The sequence below is a fragment of the Panthera pardus genome, unplaced genomic scaffold (genome assembly GCF_024362965.1).
Source record: "Panthera pardus isolate Hobbes unplaced genomic scaffold, ASM2436296v1 HiC_scaffold_15, whole genome shotgun sequence".
Lineage (NCBI taxonomy): Eukaryota > Metazoa > Chordata > Mammalia > Carnivora > Felidae > Panthera > Panthera pardus.
This window is the reverse complement of record NW_026526710.1, coordinates 6207918-6233111: the sequence shown is the minus strand read 5'-3', so window position 1 is coordinate 6233111 and position 25194 is coordinate 6207918.

Below are 25194 nucleotides of genomic sequence, written 5' to 3'. Positions count from 1 at the left end.
GAAAGCTGGGTCAAGGCATATGGAAACTTTGTACAAATCTTCTGACTCTGTTAAATGTCTTCTCTGAAGACCAGGATGGTTAAGGACTTGGAGAAACCATTTCCTAACTTGGGTCTTTGCTTGGAAGAGTACCACCCGTCCGGGAAAGCTGACCTAGTATCCTCTGACATATGGATAGGTGAGCAAAAACTTAAGCAGAAAGGATTTTCATAGCCTCAGTATTTCCTGCCCAAATAGTAATTACAAAGGGGGAATTTACAACCGAGAACCCAAGAAGACCCTGATAAAACTCATGGTTAACCAAAAACTCCTGGCTAACCTCACCCATGATGCCTACTGATGTCGTGTACCTCCTGATAAAATGCTCTGGGAAGGACACAACATCATTTCTGCAGTATCTTTCCCCAAGATGCATAACTTCAATTATGACATCAGAAAAGCCTTTACAAGGGACTTTCTACAAAATAACAGACCCAAACTTTTAAAAGTCACAAGACAAGGAAAGACTGAGGAACTGTCAGATTAGAGGAGGTGGAGACATTGCCATTTAAATGCAACATAGTATCCTGGATTGAATCCTGGGACCATAAAAAAAGCCATGATTTTGGATCATGAGCCAGCTAGTTAGCCCTGGCGACCAGAAACAAGAGGTGGTCATGCTGCTGGAACATGAAGGCCTTTCCTTTGGCTAAGGGAAAATATGTGAAAGTTTCCTGTCCTAGTGGAAACAACTCGGAGTCTAAGCTAGGATAGACCCAAGCAGCGTTGTTGGATACTCTGAATCCTACAACCAAATATGTCAGGATCCTAGGGCTAGCCCAGGTCCTATGAACCACTTGCTGAAGACTTCTTCTGCAGACAGGACTCATTTGTCGATTGTTATTCCTTGGTTACCATTATCACTTCATGGTTTCAAGCACTTTCAAAACCTTAGTCTTTCTAAGGGCTGGTTTATTGTCCGTTCTCAACTCTCCATATCCTTCTCAGATGTTCATCTCCTTCCTCCCAAGATCCTAGGCCAGTCTCACTTCCTGGTGGATTAAGCTTTGTGAGGAAACTCTGGAAAGCTCTACAATCCCATCCCCGTGCAAAGTTTGCAGTGGCTCATCCTTTGCTCTCAAAATAGGAATAAGATTGTGGACTCTGAATAAGCTCAGTAGCTGCTATGGTCTGAAGCTTGTTTAAAGTGAATGCTGTTCACTGCTCCAGTGCTCTGTATTGGATTTGTGTACTGAAGGTCTTGACTAATGCCCCTTATTGTATTGCTTTGCCTTCTATCAGGTGTTCAGGACCCCTAACTTCCTTTGAGGCTTTGTAGGAGTGGGTAGGGCAAATGGCAGTGTCTGGTTAGTCTAAGGCTCCTGTGCTAGTACCATGAATGCCGTGCTAACTTTTCATCAGACCTCATTTTACTGGTAGGAAATCAAAGCCTAGGCATGAGAAAGAAATACCCTGGGAACCACCCAGTTTTGTACCCGTGAAGACCTATCACCATGAGGGACCTCTCTGGTTTAACAAAGTGAGAGTTGACTAGAACTTGTCTTCTGACTTCTCTATGGCAACCACTTGTGCAACATGAGCATCACTATGCCAGGCGCAGTGCATCGGGTACCTGCTGCCTTGGCACAGACTAGTGGGAAACCTGTTAGACCCATCCCAGGCTTTTTATGCCCATTCTAGGAAGGACAGGCATGTAGTCCTAAACGATCTATAGCAGTCTGTCCGACCTATGAGAACTCAGAATTATGGGGAGGTACCCTTGTGCCGAAAAAGGAAGTCTGGGTAGGTTTAAGCAGCAAATAGTGGAGAAGGGAATGTTTTTAGACAAATGAGCAGGCCTGGAAGGAGGCCCATGTGGAGACTAGGAGAGCCAACATGATGAGGCTGGAAAAACAGGACCCTGGTGGTGGCAGCTGCCATGGGGTGTAGACAGACATTTGGGGGTGAGTCACCAGAACTGACTCAAGGTCAATGAAGTTCTGTGAAATTGACAGCACCTCCAATAAGGAAGTCTTGCCAATGGGGAAGTCTGTCCAGATTTGGGGCTGAGAACTGATGCATTGACAACCCCCCCCCCCCAGCTCCAACTCCATTTGGCTCAAGAGTGTGGTTTGCTCTTCGAGCTGATCTTCCTAATACATCTAAGTGGATGGCTATCAACTGCCCCCCCCCCACCACCACCAATGACAAGGTGGGGGGAAGATTTAATATGACCTTACCCTTTAGCCAATAAGATTAATAAGATTAATGGTTTGAACCACAACCCAGCTTAAATCTAAGCTCCACTGTGGGCTTAAGACAGAGTTGGGGGAAGCTGATCGGGTTACTTGGGCTCCAGGCCCTAGGGTCCAGTGTAAACCTCCACCCCTCCATGTTCTCTAGGCTGCTTATCTATAAAACCCAGCAATGTGGCTACCATTGCTCTCCTAATGGACTATTTTCTACAGTCTCACATCTGCATCTGAGGTGTTTTTTTCCAGCTTGTTTTCTCCTTTCAATCTCTTCAGTTGGGTAGACCAGGGTTTCCCCGATCCCTTTCCATTTGTGTTTCTCACTGGGAACTTGCTGAGACTTGCTGATTTCAGGGGTCTTCTGGTATGGTTCTTGGTGCAGACTGGACTGTCTTAGCTCTTAATGTTATCCTTTGAGATTCCTGATCCCCTAAATCTGGAGCAGGGTGTGTCGATGATGCTTTTATAGATGAGAAAACTGATCAGAAGCCAAGTTGCTCATCCAGAGTCCTGCATGACAGGACTGCATCTCCTATCCCTAGGGCCTTGTGGGTGGATAGAGAATCCAACCAGAAGTTGGAACTTAACCAGTCTGATAGTGTCAACTCTGTATGGACCGGACTGACTTCTGTAGTAGTCGACTGTTCTGTCCAAGTCTCTCTAGTGAACACTACTTCCTTATACAGTAAAACTTAGACCTGTTTTTACGACTTAAACTAGAGAAAGCTGTAGAAAGATGGACACTGGGCTGATACATTGACCAAACATGCAGGGGTTTAAGAAGTGTGGGAGTAGCCAACAATTTCTTCATTCTTCATGTTGATGCATTTGGAAGTGCTTGCTATTCTTTCCTGCAAAACATTCAAAGTAAGTGTGTAAAGATAAAACACAACTAAAGCTAAGCTGTGTGAGCATATATAAGTGGGTCCAAAAGAATCCAAGGGCTATGAACTTGGCTCCAAGCTTCCTACTGGTCGACAGCAAGGCATAGTCTATGGAGACTTCACTATTCACAATAAAACTTGTCTGCTCAGAAGGAACAAAGATCATCCTGATGCTAAACACCAAGACCCATGAGATCTATCAACATTCTAGGCATGGAGACCATGTCTTGATGTCACGTAACCCAGAAGACTTGAGATAGGTTTCAACATCTGTTTTACAGTGGAGGAAACCAGCTCGAGCCCCTAAAGTCTTTGTAAGAGCCCTCAGTGGGGAAATGGCAGAATTAACCATCCCAAGTCTGCTGAACTCTGCGCCCATGCTCTTAATGCTGCTAAGAGTTGGATTCCTTTAAGTGACGTAAGTGGTTTTCTCAGTTGGAGTGAAGACCAAGAACTTCTGGAAAAAAAAAATCCTCCTGGGAACTGAAATGACCATCCGAGTATGTATCCCACTGGCCTCGAGTGAGTAAGTGGCCAAGTCCAAAATTCAGAAAAATGAGTGAAACTGAGTAAAACGATCTTCCAGGCTATCCTCCATTATTCTCGACCACAGCCCTTTGATCACCAGGTGGAATTTAATGTTGTCATCCTAGCTGCCCACCCCCCCCCACCCGAGTTCGTAGCTGGTATCTTAAAGGGTGGGGTTAGGCATGTGTTTCCTTAAAGTCTTTCTTATTTATGCCTTATTTCTACAACTCCTAAATTCCAAACAGTTCAGAGATTCCTAACGTGAAAAGTTAGGGAATCCTCATCTCTCAGACCACCCTTTTTAAAATCTGAAGATGCTCAGTGGTCTTCTACTCTGTGCTCCGTTAGTATAAAGCAAAAAGATCCTACCAGAACCACTTACATGCAGCTCAGTCTTTTTGTATTTTATCTTGTGAGGTTGACCTGTAGGAATACTATGAATTCTCATGTATGCTTTCCCTGATTGTTTACGTTTTGCCCCCTCTACTTGATATTCCCTGTAAAGTTGTCTTTTTCTGAGCCATTGGGATAGATTGGAGCCCTTGGGTCCATTAACTCTGCCTGAGTAATAAATACAATCTTATGCCGCAGGACAAGATCAAAATTGGGTAAGGATCTGCAATTCATAGTATGCAATACGTGACTTCTGCGATTTTGCGATCTTGTCTTCCCATGTCATAAAGGTCTACTTTGTTCAAAGCTATAGCTATGGATGGAGCATAATTGAGGGATATTTGGGAAGGTCCTGATGTTTAAGTATGGCGTATACTTCATTCACTAAAAACCTCCATGCATGCCCCCCGCCCCCCATGAATGGCTCATTAAGTCATGTATGGTGTTCCTCTGTGGTCCTGGTATTCCAATGGTAACTAAAGGAGATTGAGTGATGTGAGGAGACTAAGGTTGTGTAGATATGTTAGATTCCATACATCCTAGTTCCCCCTTGCAGGTGAACCTGTCTTGTGACCTATCTATTACATGGCCAACAATGGACCCAGGCGATCAGAAAATGCCTGTGCTTCATTTTTCCTCCATCTTCATTCTGGCCTTTCCCTTCTCTCAGAAGCCTCCAAATTACACAGAAAGTTGACCAATCTTCCCTGCTGGGACTCTCCCAGTATCAGCCGTCAGAGTCCATGTTGAGGGGGAACAACCATCCAGTTGGCCCAAATCAAACCGTGGCTTGTCACTGGCTACAATCAATAGCAGCTTTAGCGCCAAAAAAAACAAAAACCAAAAAAAACAAAAACCTATGGTTTTCATAAACTATTCTGCGGAGTACTAACATCCCACAGAATGAGGAACTCGGCACAACAACTGAGTACAGTAAAAGTCATCAAAACACGTCTAGCATCCATGCTGAAAATGGCATGACCAATCTGCAGGTGTCAAAAGCTCAGACAAGGTGCAAGAATGTATGAAATCTGTATCACACAGGTGCCTTACTGAGAGGAGGGGCTAAAAAAGCATGGAAGGTGGATAATCCTTTGCAAGGGCATGGGCTTTAGTTGAACCAGGGTCTTAACTCTTAGCTCTGACTTGCCCTACAATGTACATGGCCTACACACCACGACCTTTGAGCCTTGCTGAACTCTGCCCCGCCCCCTCTTAAAGACTAATGCACCCCTCAGAGCTACTAGGAATAAACCAGTATAAATGCAAAGAAGCCAGGATTCTGTCCGTGCAAGTGGTAGCTATGATAATAAAAGGGGCCTTTCCTAGGACCTCCAGGAATTCGAAGTCCAAGCTCGTGTGTCGCTAGACAATGGGTCTCCATATTGAACTTAGTTGCCGAGTAGCCAGAGCTGGACCAATCCAATGCCTTGCTGAGGGAGGGCAGAAGCATCTTCCTTGTGCCTGGTGCGGGGGCTATGCAGAGAGGAAGTGGGGGTGGGCGGCCAAGGGCCTGGTGCTGCAGCTGTGGGCCATTACCTTTAGCAATGGGGTAAGAGCAGCCCTAACGCTGGCCACTTGTCCATATAGTTTTATTGCCTTAATCCCACAAATACTGAGGCCAGGCCATGATAATATATTTAAGTAATGAGGCCTGACAGCCAGGGCCTGCCATGGTGATTAGAACACACCTAGCAGAGTGTGAGAAGGTCCAAAGGTGAGGGTCCTAATCCCTTGGCAACGCCTGCAATTACAAGCTGGCAAATGAACGTGTTTAGACCCAGAGCAGGGCCAAGAGCCAGTTGGAAATGCTGACTGGGCCCAGGTAAGCACGTGCATCCACGAGCATGAACTTTCAGGGTCAAGCAGGTGACCGTTTCTGGTAGACTCTGGCTGCTACTAGATACTTGGCAATTACCTATTTCCAGTATGCTGGAAGATAATTAGAAGTCAAGCTGCCCAAATCTTAGTATTTATTATTAGAAGATTAGGTACAATTCCTTAAGCCCAATTACAGTGAGGTAATACATACATGATTAAAATTCCAAACTCATTGTTACATAGTGAAGCTTTTCCTCCTAGCGGGACCTGCTGGGAAGAAGTACCCTGAAATCCTCCACGGACAGAAATATCTTTCTAGATGTTAAGACACGCTACAAACCTCAGCTGTACCTTGGCTCACTCATGTATTTCTGGCGATCATTCCACATTGATACGTGTAGATGTCCTTGGAGTCCTGTTGGACTTTTTAGCAATAGGGTTGGCTAGATGAAGGTCCTCCAGGCATGATTTATTCGAGAGGCAATGTTTTCTTTGGACTCCTAAACACAAGACTGGGGGAAGGGCACTAGACTTAAGGGGTTTAAATTAGAAAGATCTAGTATGGTGTGTCCACATTCCAGGTCACAATTTTTTTTTTTTTTTTTTTTAAAGATCCACAGTTGCACATATGTCCGTAAAAATCTATGTGGAGGCAGAAAGCTGAGGTTGTGTCTTCTCACATACTAACTTTATAATTTCACAGAATGAAGGTGAATGTGTTAATCAAGCCTGCTAAAGCGATTCTTAAAAACAAGCCCAGGTCTCACCGGGCAGGCCAGTTTCAGAGAACATACCTAAGAACTCCAAAAGTAGAGTGGGGTGACCTTTTGTAGGAGATCCCTTTCGGTTATCATGCTCGGTAAGCAAAGAATGACCAAGCCCTACATTCTAGAAGCTAACTTGCTAGCTTCCTAATGCCCAGAAGACTTAAGCAACTTTGTAATAAGGAACCTTGCCTTGAACAACACGAATTTGGGCCAACTCCGAATTTGACTGGAGCACTGAAAACCACAAACTCGAGAATCTGATACTGGGTTTAACTGTCAATTGCTGTGTGACCTTGGGCAAATGCCTAGTCTGAGAGCCTTTACCTCTAAAATGGAGCTCGATTCTTGTCCTCTAGGTCCTCTGAGAAATGCTAAAGCAGATTTAGACTTGCTAAGAGATGCCTTAAGGGAGGTGCTTGTGAGGGAAAACGGGGACACGGGTTGGGGGGGCCCTCAGCTGCAATGCACCTCACAGTCCTAAGTAAAAGGAGGTGGAAGCTAAGGGCTCTCGGGTAGCCTAAAACCTCAGCAAGGCTGTAAGGGAGCCGTCAGGCTGTAGTCCCTGTCGGAGGTATCCCCAGACTCCAGAAAATGCTCCCTTCCCTCCATGTCCCAGTGGTGCCTAGTCACTGGCTGGGAGTAGCCCATGGGGTATATGGCCTCCGTGCAAATGCACCAAATGGCTGTCTAACCTCAGCAGCTAGGTCACTGGTCAACCAAGTTTCCAGGGGATGCAGATCTGACAGTTCCACTTTCCAAGTCGTAATAACTCCATCCTGCGTGGTGGAGATTCGCAGTGTATCAAACGCTTGGCTCTGAATGACCCATCGTCGCTGTTAAATGTTTGGGGAGCTGTTCTAAGGTCACCTTTCCCTTGCCTATGTGAGCTTGGGTACGTCATTGCTCCTCTCTGTACCTCTGTTCCCATCCATGAAATGGGCTACCCATTTAAGTCCTGGCGAACCTGGAATGCGTGTGAAATGCTCAGCTTGGCATGGTGCGTGCCTACAGCAAGAATAGGGCTCTTGGATTGTCAGCCATTACTATGGATCTCCTCACCTCTGGTGAATCAGATTCCTCCTCCTGTGGTGGGAGCCTGGACCTTCATTTCCAACCCCTCTCCAATAAGGAGGGTCAACTTTGGATCTTTATACTTGTTGTACCTGGGAAGCCTCTGGCTGTCCCCCTCTTAGTCAAAGAGTCACAACTGTGTGTCAGGTGGATAATCTTGCCAAAGAGCCAGGGAGGAGCCCTTTGCCATCCCTCCTGCGGGCCTGGTGAGGAAAAACCTTCCTGTATAAGCAGACACGGGACCAGCTTCATGAGGGTGCAATCTGGGGAGTCCCAAAGAGCCAAATGCTTAGAGCCCTGTGCTTGTTTTAATGCTCTGATGTTGCTTGGCTTGAAATGAATTCTTGAGCAAGAAGTCCGGGTTTTCACTTTGCAACAGGGCCAGCAAGTGATGTGCCCTCCCAGGACCAGCTGCGTTGTTCAGGATCCTGGGAAGCTGGCACATCCAAAGGGTTTAAAGGGGGATAACTGAAAGGCCTGAATGCAGAGGCATGAGTGGAGTTAAGGGAACCAACCAGAATGAGCCAGGCACCCACAGTAAGCAGGGGAGCTGCTACCAACCCGGAGTTGGGCTGAGGTAGGAAACTGGCTACTTCTAAAATGGAGCTCCTGAAGAAGGAACTGGGAGAATGAGGCCCAGGTCTTGTTTTCTCTTCTGCCCATTTCCTTCTGATGCCTTGTCTGCTGCTAAAATCAGACAGCTGGGAGCTGGAGGGAGGTGTCCGGGGGGAGCCACCCTGGGGCAAAGGATAGGAAGGGCGAAGACCATCCTTGAAGAATGGAGGAAAAGCAAAGACCAGGCAATATGATGGCTTCTCAGATCATTGGCCACTTATTTGAAGAAATCCCAGGTTCTGTCCAGTGGTCTAAACCCAAACGAAACTGCCACTAAATAGCCCACCAAGTCCATTGATCCCCCTGAGTGATGTCCAGAGCCCTGAGGACTCAGACTTGCTTTCCCAAAGCAGAAGAAAACTTCCTTACTAGCTAAAAATACTTGTGAGCTAAAAAGTTGAAGCTCTCCAGGAACTATCATAAGGTAGCTATGGGACTGAATTTTCCAGATCAGTTTTACCTAAGTTTTCTGTTTAACCCTGCAATGGAGCGCTCGACTGATAAATGGGGGCGTAGGTAACCGTACTAAAACAGATGCACCCGTGCACTTTGACTCAACCCTACACATGTTCCTGAAAATAAGAATACAGACTACATGTTGGTAAACTGTCTTGCCAATGCCCTCCTAAACCCATGCGTGCTTAGGAAGATTCCTGCAGAGTTTTAGGGCTGGTAACTTCAACAGAAACTACTCTTCTGGACAGAAGTCTTGGAGATGACCCTCTGGTTGTGGGGGGGGTGGGGGGAGGGGAACCTTGCAACATTTGTGACCTCCCGAAAGTAAGACTGCTCTTTGGACAGTCTTGTAACTGTTAGATTCTTCTCGGAGCTAAGTTCCCCATAAATGCTGGTAACGCAGGAATCTTGTGATCCTCTTAGGACCAAGGACCTACCCAACTCCATTCTGCCTCTTCGTATTTGTAGGTTTGGGGGGAGTTAACTTCTGGGCCTATAACCTGCCATTCGAGACTGTCAGGATGAGCTGTGGGCCTTTAACAGTTCATGGTCCACCAGTACTCCTGTGAGTGATGGATTAAACAGCCGCTGTGCATTTGCCACCACGAAGTTCAGTATCCTGAGGAGACTGATCAGTGTACTGTGGTCTGACCAGTGCTTTAGGGGGTCAAGCGCACAGTGCACAGTGCTGTGGGACCTTTTGAGAAGAGCTTCCTGGTCCCAAGCTTGATGGCAAGTTTTCAAAGGGTTCCTGGAGCGTGTAACGTCTAAAGACTCGCAGCATGGAGGGTTGGCACCCGAGAAGTGATAAGGAGGGAAACCTGGTTCAGGCTCGTAGAAGTTGACTGGGTCGCTCAACTTCCCATGGCTTACACCTTCGGAAGCATCACCTCCTACCAAGAACAAACTGGAAGATGAACAGTCTTCTTCCCCTTCTTCCCCTTCTTCCCCTTCTTCCCCTTCTTCCCCTTCTTCCCCTTCTTCCCCTTCTTCCCCTTCTTCCCCTTCTTCCCCTTCTTCCCCCCCCTTCCCCCCCATGTGGGAAAAGTAGTAAGAGAAATAGCAGGTAACTTGGGCAGGCAGAGGAAGTCCCAGCCAGGAGGTGTGCCATTATCCAGCTCCCTGGACGCCTGGGGGGCAGGTGGGTCGCTACAACTCGGGTGGTCCCGTCTTCCCTCTCCTCCATGCACACGTCCAGCATCCTTAGCAATTCCTGCCACAGTTAGGAAGCAGAGGGGCTCAGCAGAGGTCAACCAGATTTCTCCAGCTTCCATCCCTACACCCCCCTGCCTCCCTCCCTGTCAACAGAAACCTAGACGGGCAGACAGCAGACACTGCCTGGTATAGCGGCCCAGGAACGGTGTCCTCCCAGACTGGCCAGCGCCACCTGAACGCAGGGAGAGCGCACGTGTGTCCTCCCGGACAGCCATCCGCAGGAAATGCGTTCATTTCCAGCCTGTTGGCAACACGCTGACACTGAGGGGCCGCAGCTGTGGGTGTGGAAAGGCTGCAGGGGAGGAACCGTCTCCCAGAGCCAAGCTGCTGCGGAAGGAGAAATGGAACACTTACTTGCAATTTCCCCCCCGAGGTCTGTCGGGGACTAATCTAAATAGGCATTTGGGCTGCAGGGCAAGGATGCAGGAGGCTGGGACTTTTTCCACGGGGCCGGGTTCGATCTCACCCCGCTTCCCCCCTGCCAGCACTACCCTGGCCCTATTTCTGGGGGTTGTAATGTCTTGCTAATGCTTAGAATCGAATCCTCTCTCCTAAAGGGTTTTTAACTTTAAATGTCCAACTGAAATCTGGGTTTGGCTCTTGCCGTTTGGCCTTGGGCAAGGTCTTAAAACTGCTTTAAACCTCAGTCTCCTGTAAAATACAATTGTTGCATAGATGAAACAGCTCGCACAGGCAGGGCTCGAGCCAGGCCAGCAATGTTGCCTAATGGCTGGTGTGGCTGTTTTTGCTTTTGTTGCTTGGGATTTGCAATGCCCCTTCCACCTTCTGGGAACCCCTAGTGAATGGAGGGAGAAGTAGGGTCCATGAGAGCTGGTTGTTCAAGTGCCTGGTGCACAACAAAGGGAGTGCCTATTTGTGGCAGGGGAGGTTGGGTGTTTAGCAACAGAAACCAAGTGTGGGAGTTGGTCTAAGTTAGGACAGAGCAGGTGGTCCCACAATGGCCCGGGAAAGCACATGCTGTGGTGATGGATGTGCCCTTGTCCTTCTGAGCTCCTAGGACCTTTCGTAGGTTAGCCTCAGAGGCCCAGAGCATGGAGACTTGGGGAATCCAACTCCAGAGGCTTGATTCCTAACTTGACCCCTGTAAAGCAGCCCGCTACTCTGTGTGGTTTCCCCTGAGATCTTCTAGCCAAGAAACCATCTAGAATTTCGATACCCTTTTTCCTGAAACTTTGACTCCCTTGACGAAGGTCTTTAGACCCCCATACGTTCTAAACTCTTGTCCCCACACAGGACTCGGATGCATAGAAAGGAAGAACATACCCCCCCCCCGCCGGGGACTTACGGCTTTGTCAGTATCTGGGTGGGTGAGCCTGGGGCTGAACCAGGTAACACCTGTGCCATGACTCAAAGCATGGCTTAGGAGTCCACTGTGGCTGTTGAAAGCCTGGCTCTGCCACGAGCTGGGTGGCCTTAGGCAAGGTGACAGCTCTCTGAGGCTCAGGTTCATCTTGCCAGAACATCTGCCTCACAGGGCTTTCGTGAGTCTAGATAACATCCTGTGTCTAAGTGGTTGACCCAACAGCTATATCCGTTTTTGAGCACTTTAAGGACCCCCCCCCCCAAGATGCCAACTTCTAAAAGATGTTAAAACCTCAGGAGTTCGAGTACTTGAGAGGGAGATCAGTCAAGCCATGCTAAAACTTGGCTAAAATGCTGTCCTCTCAAATCCTTCCCAGCTGCTCAGAACTGTTAAGATTCCATCTTCAATGACTTGACCCCTCTCCACCTGGCATGGGTGGAAGGTAGTTGACCAGGGGCACGGGACCCGTGCTGACCAGGCATTCTTGTTTTGGTCCATGCATCTGAGGCAGGTGGTTTGTTACTCTGTACTAAGGTTGTCCAGGAGGTGTCAAATCTGAAAGAACAGTGGCTTAACCATTTGTTATGAAAACCTAGAGGTGGTCCCTGTAGGGCTGGTGTGATGTTCCAAGATGCAGGAACCCAGACGTCTCCAGTCTTTTTGCTTGGTTATATAAAGCATACCTTCCCAAAGTCCCCTCATGCTGCCAGATGGCTGCTGGGGCTCCAGTCACTGTCTAGATTCCAGCCAGTAGGAAGGTGGAAGGGGTGACTACGGAGGTGCCTCTTTTAAGAACTGGGTCTGGAACTCGAAGCCCCAAATCCCACCTATGTCCTATTTGCTAGAATTCTAGTGACCTAGCCAAACCCACGTGCAAGAAACACTGGTCCTATTCTGGGCAGTCAAGTCCACCCAACTGAAAGATGGAAGTCCTGTTTGAAAAGGTCAAGAACAGATATTCTGGGGTGACCATAGAAGCCTTGGGTGTCAGTGGCTTTGCGGTTCTAAAACCAGTGCTGTTGTCTGCTAGGTGTTCTTGGGAAGATCCTTCATCCCCGCCATTTTCACACCTGTAAAATGGGCATGCTATCGACTACATGGTCTTGTGAGTATTGACTTGGATGTTGGAGGTGTTTCTCTAGTTCCTGTTTGGATCCTTCCTTTTCAGAGTTGGGCATGCCAACTCTTCTCGCTACCTTCGCGAAAACCCCACTTCTCTAGAAAGAAGAGTCTTCGTGGGGAAATGTGAGTTGAATGTCGACATCTGGGCCTGATTTAGGAAGTCTCTGAGATGAATGCTTCTCAAAGAACAATGCCTTTGTCAGAGGCTGCCAGCATCGCAGGGACACTTAACCGCTAAGTACAAACAGCTGTCCCACATCTGCAGGATCCATTTTCAACAACTGTATACAGTAGATGCTGCTGATAATGAACCTGGGTCCATCCAGGCTCCATTCATATGGTGTACAGCCTGGAGGGTGCTGCTGGGGTTGCAAGGTGCAAATGATGATTCCAGATAACAAGGAGGCCCTGGGAGGCTGCCTCCTCAAGGCTGGGCTGAGTGAAGTAGGACCTGGGCTGTTCTCTCTACAACGTCCTTGGTTTGTGGAACAGGGCAGAACTGTGTGTTACGGCTGCCAGTGAGTTTGAAAGCCGCCCCCTCCCTCATGCCAAAGAACTCTGATACAGCAAAGATCGGTATCGTGAATTGCTAGAGTGGGGAGAACCTATAAAGCCACCTGACCCATTTCCCTGTCTGGGCAGGAAGATGTACTTTAGAACTTTGACAAATATCCGTCCATTTTGTGGAAGGTCCCATTTTATGTAGTATCTGTTCCTGCCCTACTTATGACCCCAATAACAAAGTGCTTAAGTTTCGGACTAAGGTCTCGGGTGACTGGAAAGATACTGGGTTTCCTCTAGGTTGGACTTAGGAGGGTTACTGGAAGCTGCTTTCACCCCCCTCTCCCAGCATCCCCCTGGGCAGCCCTGCCCACCACAGTGATCTGTGCATAAAACATCTGCCCTACTTTAGCTTTTAAAGAGGCTACATAGGGGGAGAAAACTATGGAAACTACCATGGTTATATCTAAAGGCTTCAATATGCCTTAACATAAAAAGAATAATCAGATATTGTTTAAATGTTTTTTTTTTTGTTTGTCGATAAACCCTTCCCTGTGCGTGTGAACGCTTTTGTGTTCTATATACGGCCCTTTAAAATTCCTTCAAAGTCGGTGATAGAAGCAGTAGGCTCTAGTGTCGCCATGCCAGACGGGGACCAGACGGCCCAAGTGCGAATCCTGCCTGCTCGCCGATCTGCTGTGGGATTCTGAGCCACAGATGTGTTAAGCAGCTTGCTTTGGTGGTTTTGGGGTGAGATTAAAAGCAGTACCATTCATTTAATCCTCAAAACACTTTGAAGTAGGACAGAGCTTTTCTATACTGGGCAGGCATCTAAGCACTTCCTCTGAGGTTTAAAAAAAAATTGCTAGAATGCAGGGGTCCTCTGCCTGGCTCTGTAAGGCATTGCCATGAAGAATGGTTTGAAGCCTACCCACACCGATCGGGGAGTGTGTGGATATGTAGGATGTATGTGGCTTGTCCATAGTTAACTATCCCTTCTGTCTTGCAAACTAGAGCAGTTTCCCACGGGACCCTCCAGGAGGGGTTATTTCGCCACCTCCCACCTCAGAAGGGCTGAACATCTGCCCCAGAAGTTTGTGTAAAAAGAACTCCCAATTTTTAGAATAGAAATCCATTTCGTGTTGCTTAAATGGCAGGGGTTGGGGAAGGAGAGAAGTATCGGTAGGTTTTCTGGGAAAACCTGAAGCTGAGAATCCACAGGAAGAAGCCTGTGCAGAGTGTCTGTGCATCCATGTCTATGCACATGGATGGGGGACTTCAGGTATTGGTTTCATCAGACCTCTTTTCATATCTCCCTATCCCTCCCTAAGCTCTGTGCTTGGTGTACTGTTCAGAAGGCAAGAGAACCTAGAAAAAAACTCCCAGAGATAGTCTGAACTCCACTCTGGCTGGGGAATGCCAAGTGGTGACTGCCTGTTCACCCTTAGGCCTGGGTGGCCTGAAACTGTCCATGTGGCTAAGGGGATGGGAGTCCTGACTGCTCTGAACCTTGGGCTTGGGCTGACTTGCCATTGAGGGGCACGTACGCCTTCTGTGTGGAAATGGCAGGTTAGGACGTGGTTCAACCCAGGGTGCCTTTGGGAGTTCAGGTCTTTCTCAGGCTGCTCAGTTAGCCTGGTCTTTCCCTTTGAGTTTATCCAAAGCCCATCCAGGTGCAGGAATAGAAACTGCCTACGAGAAACAATGGTATTCCCGTTGTGTCTGGTTATTCAAGCTTGCCCAACATGAACTTGGAATGCATGCAGCCATCTCTGGGATGGGACTGTGTATCCCCCACTGTATGAAGCTGGGGTCTCCCTGGGTTATGAAGCTGGCATGGGCAGGAATAGAAACTTCCTCACTGTGTTCCTCTTGAAGCTCTTCTGACCTAGTCATGGGGCTGGAATAATCATGCCAACAATCCTAGCTTCTTGGAAAACATGATGATTCCCTTCAACTTGCCTCCTTTTGGTTCCTGGAGAAAGCTCGGCCATCTTGGCCAGCATCGTCTTTCTCTGTACCTCACTTTCTTGGATTCTTCCATGGCTGAAGTTTCTTGGGTATAAAATAGCCATTTGTAGAAACTCTCAGCCTTTTTTTTTGGGGGGGGGATATATGTAATCCTATTGGCATGTTTTATGGTATGTATGCTTCACCACCCTCCTCTTTCCCCGCAAAAATCACTGTCGGGCATAATCTGGAGACAGAATGGGAAACGAGACATGCTGATGCTTTCTTCATTATGGGAAAAACTAAGGGTCATTATTATGATAGATGTCAGCTGGTGGGGCTAGTTCGTTGCAAACCTCCTCTCTAGAATCTTCTGTAAAACGTGTGTTTTGCCTCCTTTCTGTGGGCCAGCTTCCTGACTACCGTCCTACTGGAACCATGTCCTTGAAACTCCAGTGTCCTCTCCACTAACTTCATTGAACACTGGGTCTTGAGTGAAGGTCTTTTCTAAACGACCAAACCAGATGCTTAAACTTTCCCAAGCCTGTTGCAGATGGGTTGACGGAGCCTGTCCCCTGCATGGAGTAATGCCCCCAAACGATGTATTTCAGTAGAAACCACTTTGGGGGAAGCTCCTAGACTTCTTTAACTTTTTCCGTGCCACTCATCCTTTCCTATGGTGCCTCTGCATTCACCAAGATGGAGCCTCCAAGCTCAGGATCAATTAGTTTCCCGGCCGTGATGAGGGACTTGAACAAAGCTAGTCCTAATTGCTCAGTGCAGGAGGACAAGGAACATCTCCTGAATCTGGCCTTAATGAGCCTGAATCCTTCGTTCAGAGTGCCCACCCCCAGCCTGACTCCCTGTGGGGGTGATTACCCCATGTCTGCCATTTTAAGAATGGAAGCAAGGATACTCAGCTCCCCTAATGAGAGCTGACGGTGGCTCCAGCCTCTGGCTTCAGGAATGAGGGGAGGGCAGGGGCTTGGAAGCAGGCCATCTCTTGAGTGTCTCCTCTTTGACCCAGGAGAGCAAAAGTCTGTTTCCCTGCTGCTAGGGGGGCATGGATGGGATCCCTATCTCTAAAGAAGAAAGGGAGCATGGTGTTTGTTTTGCATCAGCTCAGAAAGGAGGGATTAAACTCAAATGCCGAAGCAATCAGACACAGAGGAGGGGCAGAGATCAGGAGAGCATTTTCTCTGAGTCTAATCTGAGAGGACGTGTTGCCTCAGATTCCAAACCTGCTTCCTGCTTTCAGGGGATTGAGTATTCCAAGGAACAGAAGCTGATGGGAGTCCCAGAACCTTCCCCAGAGCCTCTGCTCAACCTTTCGTGTCTAACATCCTTCCCCACTGGGGGGGATCCAGGGCTATTGAAATGTTGGGGGGTCCCCCAGGTGAGCAGTACCTGGCCTTCTCATCATTTCTTCTCCTTATGCTTCCTTCTCCCAGCCTATGTGTCTGGTGTGGAGGAAAGCTCAAGCTAATTCTCTTCTTGCTTTAGGATTCTTCTTGGAGATCAGGCAAGTCAGGGTCTCCTGGGAACTTGTTTTGATTCAACTACAGCTGCCTGGCTGGTGGGGCTGGTGCATTTAATTCACTGGGAACCTCCTCTGTGGAATCTTTTGCTCTTGGAAAAGGAATATGTTGGTTTCTTCCTACTCCTGTGCACATCTAGACTTCTAGCTCTTAAGCTGGATGTCCAGATCCATCTGTGGATTCTCTTCTCTGATATGTAAATCACAAGCTCTTTAGTATCTTAACAGAAATGTATTTCTTGCTTCCCTGCAGTTCCACGTTACTCCCTCATGGTCACCAGGAGGCATGGGCAGACCTCCTCATTCAGGGACCCACTTGGTCCATTATTGTGGCTTCCATCCCCTAGAACTTTTGGTGTCTGCTCTTTGCTGGAGGGACCAGAGGGTGGGACTGCTGCTTTCGCATCATGAAGGTCCCAACTGGCAACTGTGAAGCTTCTTCCAGTTTGGAGAGATCTTGACTTTGAGGTAGAGCCTCCCTCTCATTTAGAAGATGAAATCCATTTAAGAAAAACCTACCCTGTGGACCATGTTTGTTCTTTTCTCTCCAAGGCTAAGTCTTTGAGGCTAAAAAGATTCCTTAGTCTACTGGGGTCCAAGGATCCAAAGGCTGAGAATGCCAGTCTCCCTCCACTTGGCCAGGCTGATGCCATCTCCATTCATTCATTCCTGTTCTGTGCCAAGTCCCCAAGAGCAACTGTGCTTCTTGCTTAGTAACTTCTAGGCTGCTTTGGCTACCAGTGGAATAGACTGCTACCTTCAATCCAGGAGGTGAGAAGTACTTTTCTCCTGTGGAGGTCTACTATCCCTGTCAGTTGGTTTCCTGTAGCCAGCGTGCTAGCTGGGGGCAAGTAGCCATGGCCTTAAAGTATCCTTCAGAGTAAGTTCAGGCTCATGACCACTCTGGCCCTCCTAGTTTGAGGACCCAAGTAGATGAAAAAGCATCCATCCCATGCAGATAACTCTCCCTCCCCCTTTTAAAAAACACTTTCATAACTTTGCACAAATGATGATGACTTTATGCTGATCTTGGCTGAAGCCAGCAGTGACTGCTTTCCTCTCAATCCTATCTCCTCCCTCCCCAAACCTGCCAGAAATGAATATGGCGTCCATTCTGTACACCAGGGACTTGAAGGTAGGTCTTAACTGATTCGTGGTTACGGATTGTATGAAGCATCAGTGGAATAGCCCCTGGTTTTGGTAATAGGTTGGTGACAGAAATTTCTCTAAGGATTTTCTTTGCTATCTGTTCTTACAGAGCAATTACATAGCACTAAAAGGCAATTGTTGCTGGTTCTAGGAGGTTTGGTTGCTGAAAAGATCAGTTTGGAGGCACGTGGCTCCATTTGGGGTGGAAAGCCTCCCTGCTTTATTGGATTTCATGCTTCTTAGGGAACTGAGAATGTGGAGTCCAGGAACAGGTTTTCTTCCCAACCCCAAGCTCTCCTTGTACGTGAATGATACCTGGTCCAAGCTTAAGATTTTTCTTTGGGATGGTTCTTTGCTTTTCAGTCCCATAGAAACTCTTGAATTCCCTTCCAAGAGGGGCTCAGGAATTTGCTATCCTAAGTGCTAAATACAAAACTACTCAGTCTTGGGCCACTTGACTTTCCCCCATGTGGCCTCTAGTTGGCTGAACCTTATTTTGTGGCGGGGGATGATCCCATCATGAGAAAAAGGGTTCCTAATTAAAAATTACTCTCTAGATGGAATAATTCCTGAGGACCTCCAATTGAAGCAACTAATAGCCACCTGCCCTTATGGGTGGTTATCTTAAGTGATTGGATAGGTCTGTTCACATGCTTATAAAAAAAACTGTAAGTGTTTATAGCTCTGTATGAAAAGAGTCTTATGATGGCTTCAAGGTCTACCTCTGTGCCCTCACCCCACCTCAGTAATCATTCAGATTGTGCCAACTGGTCAGGAATGGATGGTACTTCCAACATTGCTTTGGTCCCAGTAAAAGTGTTCACCAGGTGGTATTCAGAGTCTCCCAACTGATCCTTTCCGATATAATGTAGAGATGTCTGTTTTCTTATCTAGTGTGATCTCCCAAAAAAGAATTTGATAACCCATATTGGAAAGATGGTGAGTCTAAATCCTTTCTGCATCTTCTGAGTCAAGTCAATGATGCCCTTGATCTAGCCAGTCCATTGCTCAGAGGTGGGCTAGGATCACCTGGGTCTATCTTGGCAATGAAGCTTATAGGGAAGCCTTCTGGACTGATGACCTAATTTGGATAAGAACATAAACCATGCTGAAGAGTATGGTGCGTGAATAAAAAGTGTGGATGTAGGACGTAAGGGCACAGAGAGCCTGGATCTGGAGATGAAATTGTCCTCTTCCTGTGGTTTAGAAGAGGTTGGATGATGTCTGCTTAAAGGCATGGATGGGCTGGTGTAGTATGGTGTGTGTGTGAACTGGACAGCCCTATCGGTGAGTCGGTGAAATCCTTCAGAGACCCCAAGCTTGTTCTGCAAAAAGGTGCCTAGTAGATGCTTCGCCTTAGAGGGTCTTGTGCTCCTGGAAGGTTATGATGTACGATCTTCATCTTCTAAAACCTGGCCCTGTAGGCCCCCCTTGAATTGCATGCTCATGCAGGCATGTGCCAGAAGTAAATCACAGCTACTTCTCCCACAGTTTTTAGGTTCTACTTCAGACCTTGTGATAAAATCTTTTGTTGGCCAAGCGAGCTCCTGAGGTCTTACTTCCTCTGGAAAGGCTTTGCAGCCAGGAGTGAAGTCGGCTCACTCCCCAAGCATCTCATGCTGCTCAGGAAAAAGCTCTCCCATGGTCTGCATCCAGCCTCTGCTCCTGGTCCCCAGGACAAGAAGTAGTAATGTAAGCTGAGATCTGAGGGAGAAACCAGCCACTTGGACTTCTGAGCAGAACAGGGTTTGATCTGGAATATGAGAGCCAGACGGGCAGAGTCAGTGTGAAACAGGGATGGGTGTCCAAGACTCTGGACATAGATCCCAGCCTGGTTCTTCAGAGTGAAACTCTTGGACCACCAAACATTAAAGCTGGGACCACAGGAAGGATGGGAATAATGGTGGCTTTAATATTTGATCCGTGTACCTCCCAAGGGACCAATAGGCCGAATTCTGGGGACTTGTGTCCACTCTCCAAAAAGGAACTAAATCTGCCACCCTCCTCTCCTTAGTTGCTAGAACTTCCAATAGAGAATGGGGGAAAGCACATTTCTGTTCTCATAACCTTGAACATGCTGAAAATCCTAATGCACATAGTAAACATTGGCTTCTATCAGTTGGCCAGGCCCTGTCTCTGGTACTTTGCACTTCCATAGACACTGTAGTCAATGTAAAGACCATGTGGATGACCTTGAATATCCACTTTCTCCATGGAGAAGGAGCAAAATGTCTTTCTCTTCCAAATGCTCCTTTTAACCCTGGATTTCCATCCAGGTAGAATAGATGCCAAAGTCTGTGCTTCTCACGCCTCTACACGGCCACAGGAGAGGAAGCTACTCTCCCAATGACCGTTGCCCAGAGAGAGATCTATGGTGAAGCGAAATGAAAAAGAAATGGTGTGAACAGAAGTCCAGAAAGATCACGGAGTTTCTCATCTTCTGGTACGTAGCAGCATGTAAGCACTCCACCAATGCTTGCTGAGCAGAGTCCCGGCTTTTTGCTTTGAGCTGGGAAAGACTGCATAACAGGGCATCATAGGTTGTTCATATACTACCCGAACCTCCATAGCTTCCTTTGGCCTCAGACTGCTGGCTGACTGGTGTTTAAAGCTCTACCTACTGTGGTTCCTACTTGCTATTCTTTCCACTGAAGCTGTGCTGTCTACTTCTTAAGGTAGGGCAGATAGATGGGGTCCACTGTGCATGTGCCTGGAATATTTCCGGAAACTTGGCATGTGGACCTGTTCCACTTTGAACATGTGGGTGGACACAGATAGTTTCAATGCATTCAACGGGACAAGGGCACTTCACGTAGCCCAGGGGTCTTTGGGAAAAATTTTTAGACCATCAAACATTAAATCTGGGACCATAGGAAGGACTGAAGTAGTGGTATTTACATACCTTATCAGTGGGAGTTCATCCCTTGCAAATTATACTGATAAAATATCAAACACTTGGAATCCAGCTGAACTATGTCTGCCTCCACCCGCCCCCTACCCCTGACGTGTACACACACAATACTAAGGGGGCTAGGACAACCCCAGTACGTGTTCCTTCATGTTTCTCCAATCTAGATGACCTGAGAAGATGAGGAGCCTGAAGTGGGCAGCAGCAGAGGGCAGGCAGGATGGTGAGGTGGGCATCCTTCACCCTAGAGGCTTTCAGATCTATGTCCTCATGGTGCCTGACACTTAAGCAACACTTAAGTCTCCAGGAGCCATCTGGCAGAGTTGGTGCCATGAGTTCCCAACTCCAGGATGGTGGGGGCGGGGGGGGGGGGGGTGAGGAGTGGTGGCTCCAATGCTCTAGGACAAACAGGTGGCAGTGTGATGCTGGTATCGCCAGTGGGTCCGCAGGCTGCTGACCAGCTTTGGGGAGCTGCCTTTGAGAGAAGGACACACCTTGCTTGCCGAGGTAGAAAATAATCCTCGTAAATCCACGAGGATGCATTGCATTTGGAGGTTGCTACAGCTGTGGTTAGATCTGATCTGCCTTGACTGAAACAAAGCCACCTCTCCTAGGGTCATTGCAGTTCTGGTTCTGAGATGTCCTGACATGGTGGAGCGGCAGGCAGTTCCTAGGAAAAGTGTCTTACAGCAGGGGCACCATGGCCCTTGCTTAGCCTCTTACACACTGCTTTGTTCCTTCAGATGGATGCCTGATGCTCTTTCCCATTCACTGGTCCTGTAGTCCAGAGCTTTCTTGGGTTTGATGCCAATGGAAATGAAGCAAGATGGGGCAGGTGGAGAAATCTGTGGGATGCTCTCGTTGGAGGCCTTGGTCAACTGAGCCAAGCTCTCCCAGTGGAAGACCATGTAACCTGGGCAAAGGTAGCTCTTCAGCAACCACAGTGCCCCCAGGGAGGGGACTGCTGAGGCTGTCTGCTAGCAAGCGTAGCTATCAAAATGAAGGGGCTGAGGGGCGTTTGAGGGACCTGTCTGGGAAACTCACGCTTGTCAAGAGTCCGTAGCTCTTCCTCACTTAGTTTGCTTTATCCTGGATTGCCATGTTGCAGATGATTGAAACAGCCCACTTCTGTTCCCTAGCTCCTTCTCTAGCAAGTGAATTTTGTATAAAACTGGAGATTGCAATTACAATATGGCTGATTCTCTTACTGAATCTTAAAAGGCTGTGTTTGAAGTTTTCCTGGAAACCTCTAAAGAGCAAACAGATTGTTAACTTCACAGGGGGCATTTCTGACTCCTGCAGTTCAGTCTCCTGGCCAAAACGGTACTCCTCAAATGTCTTTATGGACACCCCACCAAGAGGAGTGTGACAAGCCCTAGGGTTAATGTCCAATAACTTCTTGGTCTAGAAGTTGCAAGAAGTCCTGAGTGCCTCTGTGGGGTCCTGGACCAAGAAAAGAACAGTGATCCAACCTCCATATGACCTAGTCACTTGACTAGGGGTAACCATGCCTGAGTGGCTTCCTCCCCCCTCTTTGTAGCCCAAGTGTTCATGGAGCTTGTACCTACATTCTCCATGCTGAAAGGTCAGCTGCTATCCACACATGGTGCCCAGGCTGGTCAAGAAACCTCCTTGATGGCCACTGCTAATCCTTCAAGGGGATGGGACTCTTCAGAAGACTGGTGTCTCTGGTGACTGTGGTCTGCTGCCCCAAAGCCTTTTCCAGACCCCTTTAAAGAGAACCAGAACAGGGTCAACGAGCTCTCCTCTAGGTCCTTGCAGTTTCTCCCTTCCTAGGGGTGCTGTCTGGCCTATGAGCTGCCTAGACTTTCATAAGATTTCATGGACTCTTGGACCTACTTGCTCAGAAGCTGCGATCTTGGGTAGATGCTCCTTCAGGGCCATCTGGTTCTGGATTCCCAACACTTTGTTCAGTGCAGTGCTTTCTGACCAAGAAATAGACCTGAAGACACCTTCCAGTTTGTGTGTGGCGGGGAGGGAGGCCCCTCTGCCATGGGGTTCCTCTGCACTATGGTGGCTCCTGTATATTTGAAACCATTTTAGAGCCTTCTGTGTTTCCCTAGCCTGCCCTGGAAGCAAGACTCAGCTGAAAAAAGGTTTGGGGGAGCAGTGATGAGCAGTTTCCTCCATGATTGTCCTCACAGGCAATGCTGTAGGGGATTGGGCTATGTGCCCTGTTACAGGGCTCAAAGCTGGCTTGTTAGCACTGCCCAGAGCCACAGTGGCCTATGGGTCTGCTGCCCCTGTTTCTGCCCTTGCAGAACCTCATCTGGCCCAACCTGCAGAGACACTCTGGGGGTTCATACCAAGACACCTGCTATTTTCCTAGGAAATCCCCAACTTCACCTGAACCTTGTCCAGACCACTGCCTCATTCATGGGAGAGGTTCACAGCAGCCTGTCATGCATGGGAAAGTGATGAGAGAGGGGTGCCTAAGAACTCCACCTACTGAGGTCCGTTAACAGTACAAAACTTCAGAAATCAGGCTGCGAGCTAAAATTTGTCCTTAGTACAGCATAAGGATGTGCTTCAGTGATGGGAAGTCAGTAGTTGCTGCGAGAACTTGAATCCCAGCAGCCTGTGTTCTATTTCGTGCACCTGCCTTCATGTTGAAGGAATATCCTCTTTGAGCTGAGTCCCGGCTGGGCTGCTCGTTGCTCCCAGAGCTCGGCTGGTGCAGTCAGGGACCCTCTGGTCTCTGTGTGGCTGGCCCTTCCAGGTCCCCCTACCTGGTTTTCTCATCTGAGTGGCATTTGGGTAGCCAGGTCCCACCCTGTCTGCCCTGGGAGTCCACATACCCCAAACCTTCCTACTGTCCTAGTCACCACCTGTGTACTTGCCTTTCTTGACATGTCTGAAGGGTCCCATCCACGTGGAGGTGGTGTGGACAGAGGACAGGGTTTTCTCTCAGATAGGGTCTTCACCTTGGTCCTCTCCAGGCGTTTCTAGGTGTCTGGAAGGTAGGCTCTTAGGATATTTATGGCAGCCCCTCCTACCATGCTTCCCCCCACCCCTAAATTCTCAAGATCAGCTAAGCCAGAATGCATGGGAACTTGTACAACAAGTAACCTGAGTTTGTCAAAAAGTCCTTGGCTGCTTCTAATCAAGTTCAGTTAAATACTTGGCAAGAATCCCATGTAGACAGTGGTTGTTCCTTATGGCCTTGTATCTAGAGGTATATGCTGGGGAGTTTGCTATTGAAGAGGCAGAGGTTGATGGCTTGGTTGAAATAAACCTCTATCCATTGTAAGGGAATCTCCTTCCAGATTAGTCACAAAAAGGGAGAATCTTTGAGCCCTTTGGAGTTGACCTATTTCCCTCAATTTCTATAACATCAGCTGACTCCTCCCTGAATCCATTATGTTGGGTGGTGACACTCTTAATTCTGTCACTTTGGTATACACTTATTAACCCACCATCCCCTGAAGTTTTTCCTCTCTCCCTTTTAAATAACACCAGAGACTCCAGTGATCTTAACCACTCTGATAAACATTAAAGAAATGTATTATTTTTGAGCATGAGTGGGGGAGGGGCAGAGAGGAAGACTCAGAATCTGAAGCAGGCTCCAGGCTCCGAGCTCTCGGCACAGAGCCCATGCGGGGCTCGCACCCACAAACCATGAGATCATGACCTGAGCTGAAGTCAGGCGCTTAACTGAGCCACCCAAGTGCCCTTTGGTAATCTGTTTCTACTTCTATACAGATTATCCTTCTTGTCCTACAGGAGCCCCTTCGTGGTGGCAACTGTGTCTATTTTGTATTCCCTAATACTCTGTGTATTTCTCTTTAGGACACGGTACAGTCTATGCTTCTCTGGAATTTGCTGTGTTCCAGGTCTGTAATTGGCCTTTTACCTAAATGGTTTTGGTGGTTCTTAGTGGGGAATGGTATTTGGAGATCCTTATGGATGCTGGGTACACTAGTCCCAGAAACTCCTTCAATAAAACAAAGTATGTGGAACTGGCAGGTGTTGGTGTTGCTCTTCCTATCTGGTTAAATCAAAAATAATTCCACATGAGCACCAACTCAAGAATTGGACCATCTCATTTCATAAGCAACTGTTTTTCTTCCCAGGAAGCAAAACGATTAGCCAATGAGGAGTCTGGCTGCCATTTTACTCCAGTTTTGTTTTGTGGTGTTGTCTTTTTTTTTTCCCCGTAATGTTAGAAGTTTGAGGAGGGACAGCAGAGTATCTCCCCAAACTCAGAAGGCACTTTGAGGCTAGAAAATGAAGCCAGAGATGCCATAAAGTTTATGGAGTTTTATCAAGGGTAACTGATACGATGGCTGTGCAGTTATCCTCCACAAAGTCTAGACCTTAGTCCATAGACTTTCTAGAGGGAGGGGGACACACAAAGACAGTGCCGTGCAGTCCAAGGTTTCACATGCATGGGGTGCCTGGATGGCTGAGTTGGTTAAGCTTCGGACTTTGGCTCAGGTCATGATCTCACCGTTCCTGGGTCTGAACCCTGCATCAGGCTCTGTGCTGACAGCCTGGAGCCTGCCTCGGATTCTGTGTCTCCCTCTCTCTCTGCCCCTCCCTCAGTCTTTCTCTCTCAAAAATAGTTTTACATGTACTTAATTGACCTCTAACCTTTGATTAGATCTTGTGGTACCACCTGTGTATCAGGAAGGGAAGAAGCTTCTAAAGATTCATGGAAGACTAACAAGCTTCCCCCCACCTTGATAAATACCCTCCTTG